General features: G+C 38.2%; 1 protein-coding gene across 5 annotated transcripts in view; it reads left to right on the top strand.

Annotated features, from left to right (window-relative positions):
- EFNA5 (ephrin A5) overlaps nucleotides 1-25,544 on the top strand; it is a 340,008-nt gene that overhangs the window by 188,092 nt on the left and 126,372 nt on the right. Inside the window, exon 1 of one of the 5 annotated variants that reach the window (XM_063612877.1) lies at nucleotides 14,133-16,089. The exons of the other annotated variants lie outside the window; for them this stretch is intronic. The gene's annotated coding sequence lies outside the window, so the exon portion shown is untranslated. Of the gene's footprint in view, nucleotides 1-14,132; nucleotides 16,090-25,544 lie in introns of those variants that run through there. 5 annotated transcript variants of the gene reach the window in all.

The following is a 25,544-nucleotide window of genomic DNA, read 5'->3' as shown; positions in this document are numbered from 1 at the left end:
TTTCTGGGGGAGAAAGTTGTGACATTTTTCATGCTCTGAGGGGGAGGAGAAGGCCCAGGAGTCAGAGCTGTCTCCCTGATGTGGTTGTTGTCAGTCATTCCCTGACCTCCCTCATTTCCTTTCACATGTTCCCATCTTGGTTTTCCTATCTGTTATATGAGGTTATTATGAAACTTCCCTACCTGCCACATCTGGGTGTTAGGCATCTGAAATAAGATAATATGCGTGAGACTACTCTGAAGAGGAAAATTAATTTTAACAATAGAATGATTTTAGGATTGTTGTGATTATTTTCTCTTATCCCATTCCCCTAACACACACCCCAATCTAAATGAACCTTAAATAGTTGTTTTAGGCTGGGTGCGGTGGCTCATGCCTGTAATCTGAGCACTATGCAAGGCTGAGGCAGGTGGATCACAAGGTCAGGCATTCAAGATAAGCCTGGCCAACATAGTTAAACCCTGTCTCTACTAAAAATATAAAAATTAGCTGGGCATGGTGGCATATACCTGTAGTCTGAGCTACTCGGGAGGCTGAGGCAGGAGAATTGCTTGAACCTGGGAGGCGGATGTTGCAGTGAGCCAGATTGCGCCACTGTACTCCAGCTCGGGCAACAGGGCCCGAGACTGCATCTCAAAAAAAAAAAAAAAAAGAAAAGAAAAAAGAAAAAAAAGTTGTTTTAAAAGAAAATAAAGTTTATCTGAATAACTCATTTATACATCTACTTATATGATTATATTATACCCTTTGCAGTTCAAATTTCATACCTGAAACAAAACAAGAACATGGGATGTTTTGGTTTTCTGGCTCATAGACAAAATGCCAGGTCATATTTATGTCCAGAAACTTAGGGGGAAGAAAAGCACAAATAATTTTTCCCAATACAGAGGTATTTTTTCCTGATTTATCCAGGAGAAAATAAAGTAAAAATCTGGCATTTTGTGGCTAATATGGTTGGTTATTCTGTATCAAAACATGTGGTACCTACAGTCAATATATTAAAAGAACAGCATAGGTGAAGGCGCTATTTTTTTCCACTTTAAGCCGTCTTGTCATAACTTGTAGACTTTTCTAATGGTTTTATGGTATTTTCCTGGCACTGTAAGCTATTTTATTACTATATTGAAGAAAGTAGAATTTCCCATTGTGCTTACATTTTTGTCCTCATACTTCCATTTTTACTACATGACCTTATTATTTAGGAATTTGCTCTCCTTCTGATCTCCTTGGGATAACTTGCTGCTCTACTGATTTAGTTGTTAGAATAAAATAATGTACTTTCACATTCAGAAGTAAATCCTGTTCTATTCTTTTCTATATACTTTTCACTTGGGAAACTAATCAGAGAATCTATTTATAATCCATGACTGAATAGAAAAGCACATATAAAGATGATTTCTAGAAAGGCAGAACTCATATACTTCTTGCCTTTTGAAATACAGCAGAGTCACAGAGGGTGGCCATGTTCAGACCCAATCAAGTCTGGGCTGTTTGCTTTCTCCTGTCAGAGTGAGCAGAAACCACATATATGGCCCAGCCCTGGTTTCAGGAAGAATGTTTTCAGGCAAACCTTACACTGGAATGAACTGCTGCAGAGGAAATATAACTCTCACTGTAGACCTACAGAGCTGGAACTGGGATCAGGCTTCTCTTCTAATTGAAGTCTTTGAGTCTTCTAGGTGAAACCTACTGATTATTGCAAGAAGCAGTGTTCTCATTCTAAAATCCAGAATCTTGAATCTAGAATCATTCTAGAATAACACAAGGCCCATGGTGAGCTGGTAGAAAACTTCCTGGATCCCTTTATCTCCTTGGATAAACAAAATAATAGATAAGTTTCTATTGATTTCTATAATTCTGTGTTTGCTGGCTATACACAAAATGGCATCATGTCTTCTTTTGATTGACCTTTGGGGGTAATTCTGATTCATTTCCATATCCATCATAAATATCTTCTATAGTACAGTATAAATTTGATTGCTAACTAAAAAGCTTTGAAAGAAAATTTAGATTTAGGTTTTAAGAAAATCAGAGACCTCCTATTGCTTCAGATTTAAGTAAAATTGACACTTGACCAACATGGGTTTGAACCACGGGAATTCACTTACACATGGATTTTTTTCAGTAAAAGTTAAACTATGTGCACCTGCCTCTTCTGCCTCCCCTTCAGCCTCTTCCACCCCTTCTGCCTCTGCCATCCCTGCCACATCAAGACCAACCCCTCCTCTTTCTCCTTCTCCTCAGCCTACTCATCATGATGAAGATAATGAGGATGAAAACTTACGATAATCCACTTCCACTTAATGAATAGTAAACATATTTTCTCTTATGATTTTCCTAATAACGTTTTCTTTAGCATGTTATTATAAGAATATAGTATATAATACATAAAAAATACAATATGTGCTAATTGACTGTTTATGTTATCAGTAAAACATCTGGTCACCAATAGGCTATTAGTATTTAAGGTTTAAGAAATCAGAAGTTATACATGGATTTTCAACTGCATGGAGGTTGGTCAAATGTAAGGTGCTCATGGCTTTAAATAAACTAAAATTGAACCATTTACATTAACATATGAATTAGGGAAAAAGATAAGATAGCAACATATATTGAATATATGCCATATACATTTTATATATACATATATACACACACACATATCTATATACACTGTGTATTCACTTGACACTATGTGCCAAGAACTGTAATTTCTTCAGTCATTAACTCACTAATCTTACAATCTCTTTTATCTCATAATCCTTGCAAGTTGTAATATAATTGTCTTCATTTTTACATAAGAAAAAGAGGCCCAGAGAGGTTAAATTTTCTGTCAAAAGTCTCTCAGGCAATGCTGGATCTGAAAGTAAAATCCCTTTAGGTCATCAAGCTTGTGTTCTTTTCCCTGATACTTTGTTACTATATAGAAGACTATTACTCTAATATTAATACATGTAAATCAGAAGTACAGTTTGCATATGATATAAACATATATGCCTAATCTGCATTAACAATATGAGTTTAATTAAAACTGGGAGCTTGCATGCTACTAATTTTTATAAGTTTAATATTTACTACTATTGAAATTTCTAGGGTGACTCTGAGTATGAAGCAACTATCCAGAAAGTTTCTAAAATTGCAAAAGTGGTATCACTATAGGCAAAGGTGGATAGATGCTATAAAAAGGACATCCCTTCTGCACTTTTGGGTTTTCTACTGGTTCACTCTAGGCCTGAGGGGATATCAAGGAAAATTACCTCTCCTTGGATTTAATCATGAAGTTTGACTTTACCTAGTGTGTAAAAACCCAGTTTGGCTTTTAGTGAAGCAAGTAACTTCACAGTTTTCTTCTATATTCAGTATGGCTAGCATCATTAGACCTGTATGTAGTTAACTTTCTTATTCTGTGGTTGCCAGTAGTAAAAAATGTGTTTGCGTTAGTGGAGTGAATAGTAGATGATGTATAAATAGTATAGCTTGTCTATTGTTTTTCACCTACCTGAAGGTGTTGTTGCATTTTTAACATGCTTAAACATTTTCCTATTTTGAGGTACTTTTTGATCAGCTGTAACTCACTCAGCCTGTGCTCTGGGCCATTTTCTGTGACCAGGCAAGCAACAATGTTTTGCCATTATTAATATCCCTCCCTCATTGTTCCTACTGGGACAGCTGGTGCCCACAATGGCTTTATGTTACTTTCAGTGAATTTTTTGCTCACAAATCTAGCCTGCCAGGAACATAGGTGAGTAACTTCAAGTAAGTTAAAGAGTCACTCATGGTAATTTCAAGTTAGAATGTGCATGGCTCAGGGACTTCATCTACAGTAAAGGTTGGCATGGGTGGAAGGAGGTTAAATAGTATCATTTTGGTTGACTAACTACATGAATTACAAAACAGAAGAACCCAACATGTTGATTATCAAGATCTAAACAACTGGCATTAAAAAAGAATCTATTAATTGCTATCGTGAACCACCTTAAAGATATTCAGAAGCCAACCTGATACTTTAAATTGCTGTGCAGTTTAATTCTTTTCTATTAGCAGAGAGAAATGAATTGGAAGGTAAGAAGGGAGATATATCTCCTGTTGTTAATTGCAAATGATAATTTACAGTCTGCTTCTGCTAGCTGTTGTCATTCTTCCCCACCAACCAAATATAAAAGCACCCATGCATTGCTCATCTGCATAAGGAGAAGAAGGAAAGTCTGATTTGTCATTACAAAGGGATTTATTTCAATAAGAAAAGTGAAGGGATGACAGATAAGTGCACTTAAACCTTTTGAGCATTACAGAAAGCTTGTAGAATTCAGGTAACTGAATGTAATCTCTGTATTCTCCATTAACGATAGAGCCTCTTGGACAGACTGAAGTTGTGCCTGGAACCGTAATCCTCTCTTTATGCTATTGTGTTCCTTCTTAGCAGGCAGAAAGGCACACACTCATGGCTGATTCTTCTGCTCTCCACCTGCTGGCCCCCTTGTGAGCCAGAGCTTGTGGATCTGATGTAGCCTTTTAGGTGTTTGCACAAAGGGCTGGCACATTTGCAAGTGGTATGTCTGCTTGCAAAGCAGTGGGACACCAAAAACATTAAACACAGATTGTTTGGGGTTTAAGCAAATCTAAGACAAACAAGTTGAATATCGGAGACTATTTCTTAAAAAAAAAAAAAGAAAAAAAAAAGGAAGCACACATTTCTGATTTTCATAACTGGATGATATCATGGCTATTTCCCAACTCTGGATAATACTAAGATAGCTGCCCTTCCAGAGGTGTCTGGCATATGTAAAATCTTTCAAAAGCAATGGTAAGAACACGCTAAAAGAGGAGCAATATTGTCTGGTCTGTGTGAAGATTGGCCATAGTTGGTTAAAATAAACAAACAAACAAAAAAACAATAGTAATTGAGCTTAGTGATATTAACTTGGTAAATTAAGCCAGTTTATCTCTTTATCTGTCTTGTGGGATCGGTATCAGTGGAAATTAAATAGTCTTTACATTTGACGAACCCTGTTTAGGTGTTGGAAATACCCATCTATTTGTTAACAAGGCAAGGTCCCATGATTTAGTGAATGAGGGATACAGACAGTCTTTATTCAAGTAAACGAACAGACAAAAGAATTAGAGAGTGTGATGAGTTTGAATAAAAAATATAGTTCATAAAAGCCAGAAATGTGATACAGCATAGTGGCTGGAAGAAAGTTACCCAAGTGGCTTGGGTAGTCAATGAAGTTGACTCCAACGTGCAGTAGTATTTGGACTGAGGCCAGAAAAATTAGAAAGAGGCCAGGCATAGCAAGTCATGCATATAATCCAAACCCTTTGGGAGGCCAAAGTGGATCACTTGAGGTCAGGTCAACCTCAAGTGAGATCCTAAAAAAAATAAATAATTTGGCCGGGCACGGTGGCTCACGCCTGTAATCCCAGCTCTCAGGGAGGCAAGAGGCGGGAGGATAGCTTGAGCCCAGGAGTTCGAGACCTGCCTGGGCAATATAGCGAGACCCCGTTCTCCTGAAAAAGAAAAAATAAATAAATAAATAAATAATTTATTTTTAAAATTAGCTGCATGTGGTGGCACATGCCTATAATCCTAGCTACTTGGGAGGCTGAAGTGTGAGGACCACTTGAACTCAGGAGTTCCAGGCTGCAGTGAGCTATAACTACACTACTGCACTCCAGCCTAGGCAACAGAAGGAGACCCTGTGTCTTTAAAAAAAGACAAAGAAAAAAAGAAAGAGAGCGAGAAAGAGCCAGGAGACATAGGTTTTAGTGGCTCTGTGAGACATAAAGTCCTGGATGACCCCGTGGATATTTCAAAGAGGTCTTCCCATTTCCTTGTATCACAAAATTTGATGGGTGACCAATAAAACATGTGCAGATGTGCCTTAGAATACATGTAGCATTATTATCCCCCAATAATATGCATGCTAGTGAGTACAAATTCATATAAAAGGTTACTGCACCAGAGTACTTTTTGTCATGTTGTACTTTTTAGTGTTCTGATAAGAGAAATACAGCTGCTTCATGGAGGGGTTTTCATTCTTGAAAATACTATGGACCACTGCTATATAATATTGTTAGGTGCATGAGGATGATTTGTCCACTCTTGTAACAGAATAAGAAAGCATAAAATGTCTAGCAAGATGGTGTACCTGTAGTCCTAACTAATCCAGAGGCTGAGGCAGATTGCCTGAGGCCAGGAGTTGGAGGCTATAGTGTGCAATGATCACTGATCTTGTGAATAGCCACTGCCCACTCCAGCCTGGAAAACATAGCGGGGCCTAAGAAAGAAAAAAAGGCGTACTATAATATACAGATGGTCTTCAACTTACAATTTATGCACTTTACGATGGTATGAAAGGGATACACATTCAGTCAAAACTATACTTTGAATGTTGGGTTTTGATCTTTTCCCAGGCTGGCGATATGCAGTACAGTATCTGTCATGAAGCTGGGCAGCAACAGTGAGTTGCAGATCCCAGTAAGCCACACAATCACTAGGGTAGACAACTAGTACTTGGTGGCTCATGCCTGGAATCCCAGCACTTTGGGAGGCTAAGGTGGGAGGATTGTTTGAGCCTAGGAGTTTAAGGCCAGCCTGGGCAATGTATGGAAACCCTGTCTCTACAAAAAAAAAAAAAACAGAAACCAGGTGTGGTGGCACATGCCTGTGGTCCCAGCTACTAAGGAGGCTGAGAGGTAGGAGGATCACTTGAGTCCCAGGAGGTCAAGGCTACAGTGAGCCATGATCATGCCACTGTACTCCAGCCTGGGCCACAGAGCGAGATGAGACCCTGTCTCAAATAAATAAATAAGTAAATACATACATACATGCATACATACTCTAAAGTTTATTGTGTTGCCAGATGATTTTGCCCAACCATAGGCTAATGTAAGCATTCTGAGCACGTTTAAGGTAGGCTAGGCTTAGCTATGATATTTGGTAGGTTACATGTATTAAATGCACTTTCTACATACAATAATTTTCAACTCACAATGAGTTTGTTTATCAGGAAATAAGCCAATCATAAGTCAAAGGAGCATCTGTATAGGTCTAATGGTGAAATGGCACATGCTTATTTCAAGTTAGATTTCAAATCATATTACATTTATCTCATAATTAAATGGACTAAATGTAAGAGAATGGCAGCTTGGAAAATAGACACAAATGGTGTTTTCTTTAATATGATCCATTTAAATGTTGTGTATGACTACATGACCAGGGTATGAATGACTGCTAAGTGCCCTGAGCTATCACTGTTAAGATAATTTAGTAAAAGAAACAGCAAATACATCTTGATCCACAGTGATTACTATCTATTCACTCTGCTTAAGGCAGATCTGATTGGTACCAAGCAGTCAGAAACACACATTCTGGAAAACTTGCTAATTATACTTTGAAGGCCAGCTCTTCTCGTAGCCTCTTCAGAAGAAAATCATAAGATGGCAGACTTATTCGGTTCAACCTAACAAACATTTATCATGTTTTTAAATAAACTGAACTCTACTGGGAGTTCCCCCTTGCCTACCAGAAGAAAGACAGAATAGTTAATTTGGACTAACCTAGACACAGATACAAATAGATGCTCAGTATTTTGTGCCTGTGATCTTGAGAACAGCATAGCCAACTTGAAGTAGCCAGATAACCAAGATCATGCTTTTTTATGTGTTCAAATTGAAAGCATTTTCATTTCTTACCTGAGACCTTTTTAGTTTTTTATTTTCTTAGTAACTGGTTTCTTGAATTCTTTCTTAAGAGAACTTTATTGTGTTGAGAGTGAAGGGCCCCACCCTTTTCTCACTCTTATTGATTCACTGCCTTTATAAAGCTTGTAGTGACAAACCAGATGTGGTATGCAAACAGACTCCACAAGCAAGTACAGCGAGAGAAAGCCTCGGGTACAGTATATGAGACCAGTTTTTGTTATAGCAGAGTGACACAGTGATTTATGAAGTGTCAAACCCTCTTGCCTTTGAAGAATTCCAGCCTTCACATCTGTCTTTCGTGTTTATTTCAGTTGCCCTGGTGACACACTGTCCCCGTAAGCCCTGAGATGGTTCTGTGGACCTTGTAGCAAATGAATGGAGGGCTGTTTGCCCCCTTTTAAAAAAAGGAAACAAAGCATGAATGAGAAATCAGGATGGAATGGGAAAGTAAGTCATTGTGCTTTGTCGCTGTTGCTCCACTTCATCCCACCTGGCCCAGCCAGAGTGGTGCTTATAGTTCAAAGAGGAAAGGAAAGTTTCCCTGAAGATTTTGATGTGATTTCAAGCTCTTAGAATGAAAATGCACTAACTGCTCTCCTTTTCTTAAAATTACTTATTTTTAAAGTAAAAATATTCAAATAAATTCACTTAAGCACAGTTGCATATTTTTTTAGACTAAGTCACGGTGTTCAAGTGGATGTCTAATTTTACATTTTCTGCAGTGTGTGCTTTCCAAGGGGATCGCTTCCCTCCGTGCCCCAAAGAAACAACAATCGTTTTCTCAGGGTTTTATTTTGGAAGACACTCTTTTAAAGACCTCTGTATATTTTTCCCTTAGAACTTTGACACCCTACATGTCTGTTTATTGTTTCAGTATCGTATAGAAATTCTGAACAGGGCTTTCTACAGGATGAAATGGATTAAGTGAGAAAAAGTTTTCTAAAAGGATTAAGCTAGGAAAACCTGGTGTGACCTTGTCAAGACAAGATTATTTTTATTCCTTTGCCTCAATAAATGGTCCTGTGTTTTTGAGCAAAGGAGTTATGTAAAGGTAAACAGCCCATTTTGTAAAAATCTACATTTCAGCACATGTACTCCTGCAGTTTTAACTGATGTTCTATAAGCAGAATCAACAATTGGACCATGATTCTGCTCACTAGGTTCCGACTTTTAGAATTAAGATGTTTTGATGGTTAAAACTTTGCACGGGCAGCAGCTAATATGTGATCTCATTAATAAGTGGAAATGAAGAACAACGGCAGGGTAATTCAAGTTCTTGTGGCAACTACCTTTGTGTCTCTGGAAGGGGAATATCTTCATGGGTTGAAGGCATATTCATTAAACTAATGTAATAACATATTATAGAAATAAATTTATTCTCTGTAACCACACATCTCAAATATCATTACATCAAATGAAACAGGTTGGATCTTGTTTTTAAATTTGGGTCACAAGGATCTTCAAGGGGAGGAACCTTGGGAATAATTAACATGGTTCCTCTCAGTGACTGGAAATACAGAAAATACTTTCCATTGAGTTTCTAGGAATTCAAGTAGAACAAAAAGATAAAGTTCAGGTGGCTTTGTGATTCAGAGCTGTGGTTTTTGCCTTTCAGCCATGCCTAATGAAAACATTGCCATACGTTGTAGGAACTAGTGTTGCTTTTCTAAAATGACTTGATCTTCAGCAGCTCATAAGGGTGCTTTGGGGGAGCTGAAGTTACTGAAGGTATACCTAATGGAAATGGCTACAGGGGTACCTTGTCTTTGGCAAAGGAAGATTCTTGCCCTGAGAATTTTTAGGTTTTTTTTTTTTTTGGCGTGGTGTACCTCAGCTTCCCAATGGGTACTAATTGACTGGGAATGTCATTTGCAATCCTTGAACATCCTTCCGCCCACCAGTCCCCCAGGCTTTGCCTGTTCCATTGTTCTCCACAGTGGCTGCCCTTCTATTAAGCATGATCAGGACTCCGGAGCTCTCCTCTCCAGAGATGTGTGTGCATTATCAACTCTCCTACTAACACCAAAATCCTGTCAATCACAGTGACCTCCAGGGCCTCCAGCAAGCCTAGTAAACAAGGGACCGATGTCTGCAATGGCTTTTTATTCACTTTTTTTTTTTTTTCGGAGTGGGGCTTTCTAATTACTCAGTTGTGTATGCAAACACTGAAGGAGCATTAGGCGCATCAAGTGGGCCTCTGCTTTTATTAGGAAACCCTTTTATTTTCTAAATAGAATATGTCAAGCATAGTCTTTCCTTTTTAGACAGTTAACCTTTCATCTCTCCTGTAGCAGAAATTCCAGTCTCTGGGGCTTGCTAATTTTGTATTTGAAATATTCTAAAGCAGAAGGAAAATGCTGTTTACAGTGCCTTCATTAAAAAGCTTTTAATCCTGTTTTGTTGTTGCATATATAGTTTGGATCCCTGCTGAGTACACTTCATTGCATAAGAAAAATACAGTATTTTTAAAAGATATACCAATCAACCCAACCCAATTCTACTTTGACCCTGACAATTGAGTAGACAAAACGCTTTTATAGTGTTCATACTTAGCAGATTATAACGAAAATATGAGTTTAGTAGGTCCTTAAGAATGTTTCTAAGTGATATACAACCTTATTTTTGAAAAAGTCTTTTATGTAGCCTGCTTAGTTTTTTCTTACATATTATAACATACATTGCATAATATAACCATACCACTTATAATATGACTTGTCACAGAACATGATTCAGACATAATGCAGCGCAATTTGTTTGACAATGTTTCCCAGTGATTTTCATATCTTGGCATATACAGAAAACCGAGATCTTTATTGGGCACACAAGAAGAGGCTAAAGGGATAATAATGATAGCAAGTGCTTTTAAACATTTCTCATATATTGAATTTAGTATTCACAACAACCATATGAGGTCGGTGCTATTACTAGTGTTTACAGATGAGGAAACTAAAGTACAAGAAGCACCAAGTGATTTGTCCAGAAGTCACAGAGCCAGTAAGTGTCCGAACTAGGCAGTCTGGCCTGGAGTTCAGTACTTTTATCACTGTGCTTCAACACACCTGTAACCCTCTCCTGAGTCACCATGATTGTATAGGAGTGGAGAAAAGAACAGAAACTGTAATTTGCATGATGAATACTGTGAGATAGCATCATTGTCTTCTAGTTTCTCCTCCCTGCACCCTATAACCTGTAAGCTTTTATAGATACTGGACTTTTTTCCATCTTTTACTTTTTTTTTTTTTTAGTAACAGTGTTATTGAGATGTAATTTACATACCATAAAATTCATGAAGTGTAAATGTATAATCAATGAATTTTAGTGTATTTACAGAGCCATCCAGTTATCACAATATAATTTTATGACATGTGTACTCTAGAAAGGTTTATACCCATTTATAGTCATCCTCTATGCCTACCCCCAGCCCTAGATAGCCTGTAATCTGTTTTCTGTCTCTATATACTTGCCTTTTTGGGACATTTTGTATAAATGGAATCATACAATATTTGTTCTTTTATGTCTGACTTCTTTCACTGAATATAATAATTTTGAGGTACTAGATATTGGACTTTTACGTAAAATATTTTATTGTTTTTCAGACATCACTGAAATGTTTCCTAAGCCTACAGAGGAACAAGGGAGTCCTGGCTTTACTAAATAAATGCTGTGGTTTGCAGCTGTCACACATGGTTTAGATTTACCATTGAGGGAAAACATCATCACCATCATCATAAGCTTCCCAGATAATTAAGTACTTAGATGTGGGCTTCATGGTATTTAAAGCATTCTTTCTTTTACAGCCATATGTGTAGTGTGTCAAAGAGGCAGTTTGGGAGGAACAGGAGTTGTCAATTCTATAAAAAGAAAAATAACTTGAAGTGGTTATTTCTCATAATATAGTTAAAACAGTTGTTTGATTAACAGATTAGCAGACCAACAGGTTGTTTTGGGCACTATGTAGACACAAGCCCAAGTCATTTCCTTTCATAGAGGTTTTTCTTTTTTACTTTTGAGGATTAAATTCTCTTGATTCCTGTATATCCTGGCTGCTTTAAAAATATAAAACTCAACCAGGCATGGTGGCTCAGGCCTATAATCCCAGCACTTTGGGAGGCCGAGGCAGGAGGATTGCTTAAGGCCAGGGTTTGCCACTAGCCTAGGCAACATAGCGAAAACCCGTCTTTCCAAAAATGAACACACACACACACACACACACACACACACACAACTAGCCAGGCATTGTGGTGCCCATTTTTGGTCCCAGCTACTTAGGAGGCTGAGGCAGGAGGATCACTTGAGCCCGGTTACTTGAGGCTGCAGTGAGCCATGATTATACCACTGTGCTTCAGCGTGGGCGACAGTGTGAGACTATGTCTCAAAAATGAAATAAAATTCTAGTGTCTAGGGCTGTAGGTCATTTGAATTGTAAGGATAAGTAACCCAATATAAACGATAATTCAACAAATGGATGATGTAACAAGCTCTACAGTAAAATAAACTCTGTTCATTTTTAAACTGCTGTGGGATGATTTTTAGTTTCTTGGGCTTGGATTCTCCTGTGTACAACATATCTCATAGATAGATAACCTTTGGGGTGTGAGCATGAGTAGGAAGAGGTTATAAGATTAGGAAGTATCCAGAGTTCCATATTATAACACTTTGATTTGATTGTGGAGTCCAGGCCTTAAGTAGATAAAACAGAGCACTTTAAAAGCCATGTCTGCTGGGCGCGGTGGCTCACTCCTGTAATCCCAACACTTTGGGAGGCCAAGGCGGGCAGATCACCTGAGTTTGAGAGTTCCAGACCAGCCTGACCAACATGGAGAAACCCTGTCTCTATGAAAAACCCAAAATTAGTCGGGTGTGGTGGTGCGCGCCTGTAGTCCCAGCTACTCGGGAGGCCGAGGCAGGAGAATCGCTTGAACCCCGCAGGCGGAGGTTGCAGTGAGCCGAGATTTTGCCACTGCACTCTAGCCTGGCAACACAGCAAGACTCCATCTCAAAAAAAAAAAATCATAATAATAATAATAAAATAAGATAAAAACCATGTCTTGATGCTGAGCATGGTGGCTCACATCTATATTCCCAGCACTTTGGGAGGCTGGGGCAGGCGGATCACTTGACGTCAGCAGTTGAGACCAGCCTGGCCAACATGGTGAAACCCCATCTCTACTAAAAAATACAAAAATTAGCCAGGTGTGATGGCACAGTTGCCTGTAATCCCAGCTACTTGGGAGGCTGAGGCAGGAGAATCACTTGAACCCAGAAGGCAGAGGTTACAGTGCAAGTGGACTTTCTAGTTGATTGGGACCATCTTGTCTGCTCCTTGACAGTACATGTGGCTGACAGAGAAAGGAAGATGGAGGTGCCATCTTGTACATGTCTAGTCCTTAGTTCCTGCAGGCATTCACCCATGCAAGCTCCTAGCTTGCAGGCAGCTCTTTGTTAGAAAATGATTTGGGGCTGTTTTTCTGTTTTTCATTAAAAAGAAAAGCCTTATCAAGGACTCCCATGCCCTTGCTATCTGCCTAATTTCTTCTTAACTCCTATATCATAAGGAGAGGTAGGAGATTAAGTCAGTGAAGTAAGGAAAGAGGAGACGGGAGGCGGGTCACGTAGGACCTCACAGAATCCTTATAGAGACTTGGGCTTTTACTCCGAATGAGGCAGGAAGCCATTGGAGGGTCTGAGCATTTGTTTCTCCTCTTTTGAAAAATAATTTTTTTATTTGCTTCACAATAAAAAGGGTTAGCACATTTCCATTTTTAGGGTTACCATTGGCCTTTGTGTTGATGGTTCCTTCTGGTAGAAAAATAAATCTGCCCTTGTATGTCAGCTTCCTTGGGTCTCCCACACACTCGTCAGGTTGTGGAGAAGTTTGAATTAAAAACAAGCATTTCACAAATGACTCATGTTCCAGGTGGGATGATGTGTTTTCTGCCTACCACAGAGAAGGAGAAATCAGTTCACGTGAAACAGTAACCTTTTCTTTCTCTACATTTTCCTAGGAGCAGAAAAGCACACAAATGCTTTCTTTCTGATTGTGTATTTGGAATGTTCCTTAAGATGGATCTCTGTTGAATTCCCAAGTGAATACTCCAATCTGTATTTAGTCTCAAATTCTGACAAAAACGAAAACCTCTACCTGATGAGGGGCCCCGTCTCTCTGCTGTTTTCTTTAGGTCCGGAAGATCAGGGATGCTTCATAACTTGGTGCCAGAAGAGAAGGGAAGATTGATTGGGGTTTTATGAGGTGGCAAAATACATAGCTAAACCTGGGGACAGGGATGTCATTTAGCATGACAGAAACAGCAGAAGACAGGAATAGTGCTTTATTTTGTTGTTTTTCTTAAAGCAATGTGAGACTTGTTATTTCTCCCCCCGTGGTCTTGGTTGTTTTTGTGTTCAGCACAGATGTTCAGGAAACAGATTCCAGCACCAACACCTGTGCAACACTGACCCAGGCCTACCTGGCAACATCCTCCTCTCTTACTGTATCACACAGATCAGCTTACATGTCACACTTATTTCCTCTCCCCTCTGCTCATCCATCCATAGCTATCCACTGAGCATTTCTGTTGCTCCCTCTGAGTTCTTGGAATTAAAGAAAAAACAACATAGAGCCCAGTATCTCAGTGATGAGCCTGTTTTTAATGGACGGATACCACCAGCCTCTTTCTGTTCAGAAACATCTTATGAATCACAAGCGGTTTTGCAGGCTTGCAAGAAGCTGGCGCCCCACAGCACCCGTCATGTAGAATAAATAAATGAACAGTTGATTTCAGTGGGGTGTCGGTGTCCTATTTTTAGAATACCATGTTTTCTGCTGGGGCCATTCGGGTAGTTCTCGTTTTAAAATTCTAACATCTGCCCAGCATACATCTTCTGACATCTGGCTTCCACTTGCTACACAAGTAAGACACTTTGACTCATTTCCCTATCTTTGCAGTGGGAGAGTACCCATTCCTGACATGCTCTGAAATGGGGCAGGTAGCAAATGATTTGGAAACAAAACCCACAGAATCAACATGCTCATCACATTTTATTATTTATTGAGCTCCCAAGTGAGTGTTTCCTTGTAAATCCCAACAGGCATTTTATTTCATAGAGTCTCTCTCTCTCTCTCTCCTCTTGGCTCAGGAGGGGGCAAAGCTGCCCCTCTTTTCCCAGCCCCAAATCTCTGACTACAGTAGGACTTAAGCACAGCAGCCTGAGCTGAAGCATGTCATCCCTGAAGCAAAGCTACAGAGGCATGGTGCCAAGGCAGCCAGGGAAGCACAAATTACCTCTCATGCCTGGTGGTTGAGGCCCACAGCCCCATCCCTGAGTCCATTCCTCCTGGCCACTGGGTATGTAAGTACCCATCAGGAAGGGGCAGAGCCTCTTTCTCCTAAGAGCAGTACAGTCCAGATCATCAAAGGAGACCTCATCAAGACTAGCTCACTTGGAGACTTCTTCACCAAGGAGCACAGACTTAAATTTACAGTTGATTTTCTCCACAGCAATTTTATGTCTTCAAAGAGCTCCCCAATTATTTTTATTATGTTTTCTTGGTAAGCAACCCATGGTGAGGTAGTACACAATGAACTACCTGAGGTATAAAAGAGGTTAAGTGATTTACTCAGAGTGGTTAGCAGGGTTGCCTTTGAATTCAGAACAACATTCTCCATGATTGCTGCTTGATGGAGCTGTTATCTTGGAGTTAAGTTCTTGTGTATGCTTTTGCAAAAACACCATGGTGTGTGTTTGGCTCTGGCAAAACTTTATCTCATTGCTCTATTTTAATGGCAATAATCACTGAAAATCAGCACAAAGTCTTCAGCTTCTTAACCTTCTTAACATGCTTCAGTTTTGTGCCTTCCGTGACTCTCTGTAATGATGACCTACAAGAACTGTAAACCTCTTAGAAGGTAAAAAAAATAAAACAGGCTAGAGTATTGATTTCAGATTGTGTGAGGAAGAAACAAGGTGGGGTTTTTTTGGTGTTTTTTTTTTGTTGTTGTTGTTTTGTTTTGCCCCTCAGCTTGCAAATCAGTTGCTTATACCCAGGCCATTGCAGCCATTTACACCCTACTGAGGAGCCTATGTGGGGTTCTTTAACCACTGAGCCAGGATTGATTGACAGCCGCTGTCTTCAACTACAACAGAGATGGAGTGAGCGCTTATACAGACTCAGTGGGGTGGGACTTCCCTGTTGAATGCTGCTTTATGTCTTTTCAGGCAAATGCCATTTACATCTGCCCACCATTTGAAGTCTCTTTTGACTTTCTATTTCTTTCGAAAGGAAGTAAAACAAGTGTTGCAGCAGCCACAGATAGCATCATGGCATTTTCTTCATTTTCTCAAAATGCACCTTTTGGGTGTTTTGTGAGCAAGATCTTAAGGAAAGTAAGTCTTTTCAAATGAAAATTTTGTGAAGTCTTACTATGATGTAAGCTAATGAAAATTTGGGGGAATGCATTGCGAGTAGGCAGGGCTATAATTGTTTCTTAGCCCTTTGAACAAACCATGTCTACATATAACATGTTCATGGTGCCACATTATTAGTCAGTTTTTTTTTTAAGAAAAGTAATGTATGTATGCATTGATAGATAAGAACTATGTTTTTTTTTTTAATGGATAGTTTTGATGTTAAATAGGCAGTGGTGGTAAGGATGAATTTAGAGCTATGCTATTAGATGATTTAGGGCACTTAATTTACAGATTAAAGTTGAAACTAAAAAGATTGTTGTACTTTTAAAAAAGTCTCAGGTTGGAATGTAACACTTTATAAATGGATATGCATAGAAAGTTATGACGGCAAAATATAGATTTACAAAATCAGTGTATTTTTTAGGATACCATTTATTTTATTTTATTATTAAAATACTGAGTTTATTTTACATGTATATTTTTATTTCTCTACCAGTTTCATGCTTGACTACCACTACTACTATATTCTATCATAATATTCCATACATCCATTTACTTTAAAAATGTGTTCAAATGTCCCTGATCTCATCATCTTTTCAAACTTTGTGGGGATTTTATATTTAGAAATGCAACTATGGGGCCGGGCGCAGTGGCTCATGCCTGTAATCCCAGCACTTTGGGAGGCCGAGGCGGGCTGATCACCTGAGGTCAGAAGTTCAAGACCAGCCTGACCAACATGGTGAAACCCTGTCTCTACTAAAAATACAAAATTATCCAGGCATGGTGGCGCATGCCTGTTATCCCAGCTACTAGAGAGGCTGAGGCAGGAGAATCACTTGAACCTGGGAGGCAGAGGTTGCAGTGAGCCGAGATCATGCCATTGCACTCCAGCCTGGCAACAAGAGTGAAACTCCATCTCACAAAAAAAAAAAAAAAAAAAAAAAAAGAAAGAAAGAAATGCAACTATGTTGAAATAATTATATAATCATTTTGATGACCATCCAGTGCACAAGGTTGAATTAACCATGTAGTTTAAAATATTTTGTGTTTGAGAGTATTGTAAAATAAGAAAAGATTTCTGGTTCTTGCAAAATCCTGAGTGGGTAGCTCATTGTCATCCTAGTCTCAGTGTTTAACTTTGGAGAAACTGATCACAACTTCTTTGAGACTGTGTTAAAACTTGCATCCAGGAGGTTTATAAAAAAAGATTGGGCTGTTCTGATCTTCAGCATCTCCTGACTTATTTTCTAAATTGTGACCCAGTCTTTCTAGTTTATTTCTTTACTCATATATTCAGGAAAACATACTAAGCACCTACTTGTCATAAACATTTAAGACTTCCTGGTAACCACCATTTAAAGTATTCATATTGTAGTAATACCAGAAAGGGGTCCAGATCCAGACCCCAAGAAAGAGTTCTTGGATCTCGCAAGAAAGAGTTTGGTGCAAGTCCCTAAAGTGAAAGGAAAGTAAAGGAACAAAAGAATGGCTACTCCATAGGCAGAGCAGCAGCTTGAGGTGCTAGACTAAGAATACTTATAGTTATTTCTTGATTATAGGCTAAACAAGGAGTGGATTATTTATGAGTTTTCTGGGAAAGGATGAACAATTCCTGGAACTGAGGGTTACTCCCCAATTTCAGACCATATAGGGTAACTTCCTGACATTGCCATGGCGTTTGTAAACTGTCATGGCACCGGTAGGAGTGGCTTTTAGCATGCTAATGCATTGTAATTAGCATATAATGAGCAGCAAGGATGACCAGAGGTTACTTTCATGGCCATCTTGGTTTTCGTGGATTTTGCTTGGCTTCTTTACCACCTGCTGTTTTATCAGCAAGGTCTTTATGACCTGTACCTTGTGTTGACCTCCTATCTCATCCTGTGGCTAAGAATCCCTTACCCTCCTGGGAATGCAGCCTAGTAGCTCTCAGCCTCATTTTACATAGCCCTTATTCAAGATGGAGTTGCTGTGATTCAAATGTCTTTGACAGTAGCATACAGTGAAATGATGATCATGTAGCATATTGTTATTAACTAATGGTGTAATCATTTCCATGAATTATTCAGTCATTAAACATTTATATTCTGAGCGCCCATTATGTGCCATTCAATACACAGATATTTATTGAGCATCTGCTAGGATCAAGGACTCTTCTGGGTTCTAGGAATATACTAATGAATGTAATAGGCAAAAATTTCTGCCCTAGTGAAGGCTGTACTCCAGTGTTCCTCATCTACGTTTTTAAATCATTTATAACCATTCATCTGTATATGAGTATATTTTTAAGGGGTGTAAAAAGAGTTGACACTCAGGCCGGGCGTGGCGCCTCATGCCTGTAACCCCAGCACTTTGGGAGGCCAAGGCGGGCGGATCACAAGGTCAGGAGTTCAAGACCAGCTTGGCCAACATGGTGAAACTCTGTCTCCACTAAAAATACAAAAAGAAAAAAAAAAAAATTAGCCAAGCATGGTGGCACACGCCTGTAATCCCAGCTACTCGGGAGGCTGAGGGAGGAGAATTGCTTGAATCCTGGAAGCGGAGGTTGTAGTGAGCTGAGATCGCACCATTGCACTCCAGCCTGGGTGACAGGGTGAGACTCCATCTCAAAAAAAAAAAGAAAAAAGAAAGGGTTGACACTCATTTTTGCTCTTTTGTGTTGGTTCTTTCAGAGAAAAAGAACAAATAGTCATCTTAAAGAGTCTGTAAAGGGGTATCTAAAGACATCTGCTGTTATGTATTAATGCGTTATAAGAAAATTTTTAGCAAAATTGCGTTAGAGACTACTAACATGTCACGCTAGTCACCGTTGTTATGTAAGTGACACAAATTCTGATTAACTCAAGAGCAAAGCCATCCTATAAATAGATTTATAGGAATAGCACTTTGTCCAAATGCAATTTTGAAAACTGAAGTTTGCTCCTAGGTAATTAAAACCAGAATACCTAAAATATCCATTTAATTGAGGAACTATAAACTGTCAGGACAAATAACTGCAATACAATAAAGGAACACTGCAATAAGTAAATAAGTGAATGATTAAATGAAATGTTTCAAGTAATGAATATACCTAATTCCGTAATGATGTTGGACATGAGAAAAATTAAATTATTAATTATTGAAACACCTTTAAGTGCAATTAACTTCTAGAACTTTTTTCTCATTATTGTAAAAACAAGAATAATTTATTGCTTATACTTGTATTACTAGCTGTTTAGTATACTCTGAAGATAGTGATGGCTCAAGCTTGACTTACACTTAGTTTTTAGAAGTCTATTTAATTAAGATTATTGTTATATCAAGGCTGAAGATACCTTGAAAATGGCAGGGCTGACCTTGATATTTCAATTCCATCCAGTTTGATAGCCCTGAAATTATTATGAAAATTTGTCTACAATTCATATCTTTGAGGTTGGTGTAACATAGATGAGGCCCACATTTTTATTTAAAAGACATATACAGGAATTAAAGAAACTATGCAGCAGAAGACATGGATGGAAATAGTGTTTTACACCAAAAAACTGATGACATTCGTCTGTGTGTGTGTTTGTGTGTGTATGAATAATTATCCAGAGAGCTGCTTCTATAATATGGTGACCTCACACGTGAGGACCTACGGTGTTCGCATAATAACTGTGGTCACTGAAGGTGGATGCTATTCTAACTTAAGAACTGGCATGCTTTCAGTTCTATTCTGAGAAGCCATCCCTCTGCACTTCACTTGGCCCACAGTTCCACAGAGAACAAACAATGATAAACTGCAAGTTTAGTTCAGTGGCAGGAGGAAGGAGACCTGATTTGCCCAAGGCATCACCTGATTTGCCCAAAGTTCCAAAGATGATGGGAGAAACTTTTGGGTAACTACCCACCTTTATTTCTGTGAGACTTTCTTCCCCACAATTCCGTGAAAATTAGTCTTTCAAAAAAAATCTTCACATTCTTATCCTTTAATGGTTAGATCCCACCTTGTCCTCTTTCCTGGCCTTCCTAGGCATGCACCAGCCCACAGCTGGTTAATCTTTGCTCATTCTCCAGAGTGGCATTGTCCAATAGAAATATGTGAGCCATTTACGTAAGTTTCAGTTTTCTAATAGCTACATTTTTACCAAGAAATTTAAAATGCTGGTGACATTAATTTTATATTTAATTCAGCATATCCAAAATACGACCTCCTGGGTTCAAGTGATTCTCCCACCTCAGCTTCCTGAGTAGCTGGAACTACAGATGCACTACCATGCCCAGCTAATTTTTTTTTATCTTTAGGAGATGAGGTTTTGCCATGTTGCCCAGGCTGATCTCAAACTCCTGAGCTCAAGCGATCCTCCTGCCTTGGCCTCCAAAAGTGCTGGGATTACAGGTGTGAGCCACCACGCCTTGCCATTTTCCATTATTTATATCCGAACCGTTCATCCATTCCTGCATTCCCTGGCTAGGTTCTTAATTAATATAGGCTGCTAAATGAATGAATGATCCATTTTCATTGGTTCTATTGTTTTAATCTTTTAAAGTTTACATGGATGTTATTAAAGACTTATAATTTGTTTTATGCCAAAATATACCAGAATTATTTTTCTAGTGTAGTCATATTTATAGCTTTATGAAAAACAGCAGAGGCAAAGCAGTCAACGATAGTTAGGAGATGAGATTTGTAATCCATATTTTACTGACAACTTTCTGTGTGACCTGGAGGTGATCATTTAACTTCTCTGGTCCTCCCATTCTTCTCATCTCTAAAATGCTGTGGGATTAGATTACTTCTAATGTCCTTTCTCATTTCCTGATTGTATCATTTATTTTTGAACAAAAGTTTTTTTTATTTTGACAGATCATATTATATAAGAATAATAGCTCTCTCATTCTGACCTTCACTTACAAACTTTTGATCATTTTGTTTCTTCTCTAATCCATATTCTGTATTTCGTTTTCAAAAATTTAGATTCTTATCTCTGAAGATGATGCATTATTTCTGTATTCTTAGCCCATAGGATAATAAAGCAGCAATAAATGTTTAATGAATTTTTACTTACATTAAAAACTATTAGTAGTAGTTTGCTTGTTGGAGACATAAGGCTTTTTCAGCAGGTGGTGAATGTTTCAGCTGTCTTTTTCCTTACTAAAGAAGGATTCTGAGTGGGTTTCACCCTCAAAATCTAGATATTACATACTTTTTGTTACTCACCTTTGTGTTTCCTGCAGCCAAAACCGTTTTTCCTGCCTTGCTCTTCTGATCATGTTGTTTCCATGCTCAAGACTCTCCAGTGCCCCAAGAATACATTTGAGGCTCCTTAGCTTGCCATTAAATGGGCTGCCCACCCTCCACACCTGCCTCAGGCACTCATTTCTCGAATCCCCTGCTCCTGCTCCTGCTCATCTGGCCCCAGATTGCCTCTCCTCTTTTCCAGTCATCGGATTCATTCCCATCCTTTAAGGTCCATCAGAGTCAGGTTTGATCCCTGTCTTCACCCGAGTCCATAATTTAGCAACCTTTGCTAAGGTAACCTTTATTCTTATTTGCCATTATCAAACACAAATACTTATACCAATAGAGTTCAGGCTACTTCTTCAACTAAATTGTAATGTTCCAACGACAGGTTAATCATTTACTCTATTGGATATTTACTATATGCTGAATTCTCGGCCAAGCCTCACACATAAAAAGAGCAAACATGCAGACAAATAGTTATAATATAGTTCCGGTAAGTACAGAATTTGGAATATGTACAAGATATCTTGATGGACCAGAGAAGGGAGTAGACAACTGTTCCTGAGGGAAATCTGGGAAGGGTTCATGGAGCTGGTGAGTCCTAAGCTGGGAGTCATTTCAGGCAGTGAGAGCTACACAAATAAAGCATAAATGCTAAAGAGCTTGAAGTGTTTCCTGTGGCTCCCTGTGGTTCTGCTTTAGAGCAATATAGCATAGTGGTTGAATGTGTAGACTGGATCAGACTGCCAGGGTTCAAATCTTGGCTCTGTCGCTCACTAGTTCTATCACCTTGGGCAAGCTACTTCAGTTAGGCTTCAGTTTTCTCAAATGGAAAATGGGGATGATGCTGATGTTGATGATCACAATTATTATTTATCTCCAAGAGAAGGGGGTGGGGAGAGAAAAAGAGAGAGAGATGGGAAAGGGGGATTCAATGAGTTAGGTAAAGAATTTAGAATAGCAAGTACTTAATAAATGTTAATTACATCTCTTACTACTGATTCTTACAGTGTCGTGTACATAGGAGGTACCCAATGAATATTTACTGAATATTGAAGATTTTCACTACTCAATCAGTTATATATTTACAGCCTTTGCTATTACTGCATACATTTTCTAATGATATATCTTGGTGATATGCTACCTTTTTGAGGATATAGGAGGGGTGTATGTGCGTGTATCAATGATATGTGCCAGATTCATATTGGCTCACTAGGGGAAATTTTCCAATTCTGAGATCAATGACCTAAATCTCCTTGTCTACTATGATTTCCAGCTGTCCAGATTTCCCATACAGCATGCTCTAGGCAATGTTTGCAGATTTGTTGCACGGAGAATCAGTACACAGCGCACCTTGTAATTTCACATTTTTCATGTGGGACTCAGTTTCTTTTCTAATGAAATTTTTGTGAAATTAATAACATAGGATGCCATGAAGCTTTCCTAAGTCCTTTGAACTTACATTTGATATTATTTGAAATTGCCGTTCATATAATGAACAGCATTTTTTCTCAGAGTTATGTAATGCCTACTGCTTCACAAATTATAAACTACGAATATTTTTACTTAACATATAACAGGTCCCTTATCTTAAAATTCATAGTATTTTTGCTTTGAATGGAGATCATTGCCAAGTTTTTGTTAGGCACTTTTTCTTTACAGAGCTTGTCCTTTATTATTAATGTCACAGTAGTTTTTCAGAACAAGTTGCATTAAAGATACGGAAAAACAAAGGCTACCTTTTATACTTACATTGGTTTACTGAAGCAATAATTGAATAATAAATATGACGATATTATAGGGCCAAAATTTTACTACTAGTTATATGATAGGTTTTTCTGTTATAGCTATATTTTTGAAGCATTTTAAAATAAAATAGGGTTATTCCTAATGATTAAAATTCAGAGTCTACTAGAATAGTAATGAAAATCATTATAATTGTACTTTCACAAACATGTGCCAGACCTTTTAAGCTTGGTGCCTAAATAGGCTTCAACAACACTTTTTCATGTACTCCTACCAAATATCTTGGGGATAGATAGGGAAGCTGTTCCACTGATTTTACAGATGGGCAGACTGAATCTCAGAGCAGTTAAATGATTTGCCCAGGGTAATGTAGTAATTAGATATCTGTATCTATCTGTGCTCTTTTCATTAGTTTATTCTGCAGCTCAAAATGTTTGTTCCTATAAGCATGCATATTATTTGTACATTAATAATGCATTTTCTATTTCTATATAAGAAGAGAGAATAGCAGATAAAGCTCCATATAGAGAAGATACATATTTTAGTAAGGTAGCTTTAGCATCTATGTCTTTTTTATATATATATAACATATCACTAAAAATGTATCCTCTTTGAGTGTAGGGACACATTTTGTTTTACTTAACAGCATTCATTTAAGAAAAATGCTAGTTTCATTTCAAGTCAGTTACTTTAAAAAATAATTATGTTAAAAGATATTTTAGCCCTTGTCAGTCTGTAATTCAAACCTTAAGAATGAAGCTCTTTTTTTAGTTAATTTAAAAAATATCCTCTCTCTAAATACTTTCATCCTGAACAAAAAAGACCTTTCTTTTGGGATTCCTTCTCTGCATGGCAGAGTTCCTTAAAACAGAATGCTTGAAGAAATAGAAGGTACTTCAGATACTTCTCATATAACTGATGTTTGAAAATGTTAGACTGCTTGATGTATAAAAATGAATTTTCCATAATGGGATTTTAAGTCATGAAGAATAAGGAGAATTGCCTGATTATTAGTTTAAAGGTAGCTAATTCAATGCATGCTGTAGTACATTTAAAAGCTCTGCATTGCAAATACTGAATGATGCAAAATACTCACAAAATATGCATCTTTTTATTTCCAAAGAAGATTAGAAAACCATAAAATATTAGAAACTGAAATTTTTAATTTTTTAGTGGCCTTTTTAATGGGTAAACAATTTTCTCTAGTAATAAAAAATATTAATGGTTATGAAGATAATAATTTTAAGGTGACTGCTGATAGCTTGGGTTACAAATAGCCTTATCCTTAAGACCTTATCTCTTTATACCTTAAGTACTTTTACATATTTTGCCTCATTTACTTTTACAGCTTACTGATACAGTGATTTGTGTGGGTGGCACAGTTCTTACTACGTAAGTAGTGAAACAAAGCCATAGGTTAAATGATTTACTCTTAATTTTATGCTGACTTTTTCAGGCAATTTCTGAGGCTTTATGTTGCCTGTATTCTGAGCAATGCATGATTAAAAACAGTGAGGAATTCTGGAGATAGACATTGGAACACCTCTTCTTAGAAGATCACATTATTCAGAATCCTTAATGATTCTTACCTTTTGAATGACAGATTTTTAGTGGACATAAAAACTACTAATGAAAGTAGGATGGTTAAAACTGTTGACATTTTACATGAAGGCATTGCAACTGGGCAAAACATATTCAAAACATCAGGTAGTATTTTGTTCACTATGCACCGAAGGCAGATGACTTCATTAACTGGTGACAATTTTACCAATCCTGGAAGCTTTGATCTTGAGGGAAAATGATCCTGCATAGTAGACAAGTTTATTGGCAATAGATGACCTGGTAGTAAACAGTGGAGTTCACAACTGAGACTGCACCTTGTGCCGGCCCTTTCCCAACATGTTGTGATGCATTTTGAGCTCTTCCATTTTAGCTTCCATTATCCACCACCCAAGTTCTCAATTCAATTTCTGACTCGGGCAAAAGCCTGTAATTCTATTTGTTTTGGGTAAATTTAGCAAGCTGCTCCTGATTACACCTTAGCCAGAGACCATCTGTTGACTGGCATGCCTCTCCCAGGAGTGGTTCCTGTAGGCGATGAATGGGAAGAGGGTTGGAGTGCTGCTGCTATTAGTAAGCAGATGCACCGTATCAGAGATAGTCCTTCCCGCCTTTCAATCTGCCAGCTCTCTGTATTGATGGAGTGTCGTATGCCTGCCAGTCGTTCCATCCTGAGGCAATGAGAAGTGCTCTCCTAGGGCCCATTTATCAAGTGCTTCTACTGGCATTTGATGGAAAGGAATTTAGAAGTCATAGTTTGATACACTTAGAGCACGGCCATGTTCTCCTTTGCACGTCCTGAGTATGTATGTATGTGTGTGTATATATCAACCCCATGTACATGCTTTTCAGCAGTTATAGTTATGTGCTGTCAAAGCCCCACAGATGAAGCAACAAGATACAGCTGTGCTTCGTAAGGTAA

The sequence above is a fragment of the Symphalangus syndactylus genome, chromosome 11 (assembly GCF_028878055.3).
Source record: "Symphalangus syndactylus isolate Jambi chromosome 11, NHGRI_mSymSyn1-v2.1_pri, whole genome shotgun sequence".
In the NCBI taxonomy this organism is placed as follows: domain Eukaryota; kingdom Metazoa; phylum Chordata; class Mammalia; order Primates; family Hylobatidae; genus Symphalangus; species Symphalangus syndactylus.
The sequence above is the reverse complement of the archived record's forward strand: the minus strand, read 5'-3'. Positions and strand labels throughout refer to the sequence as shown.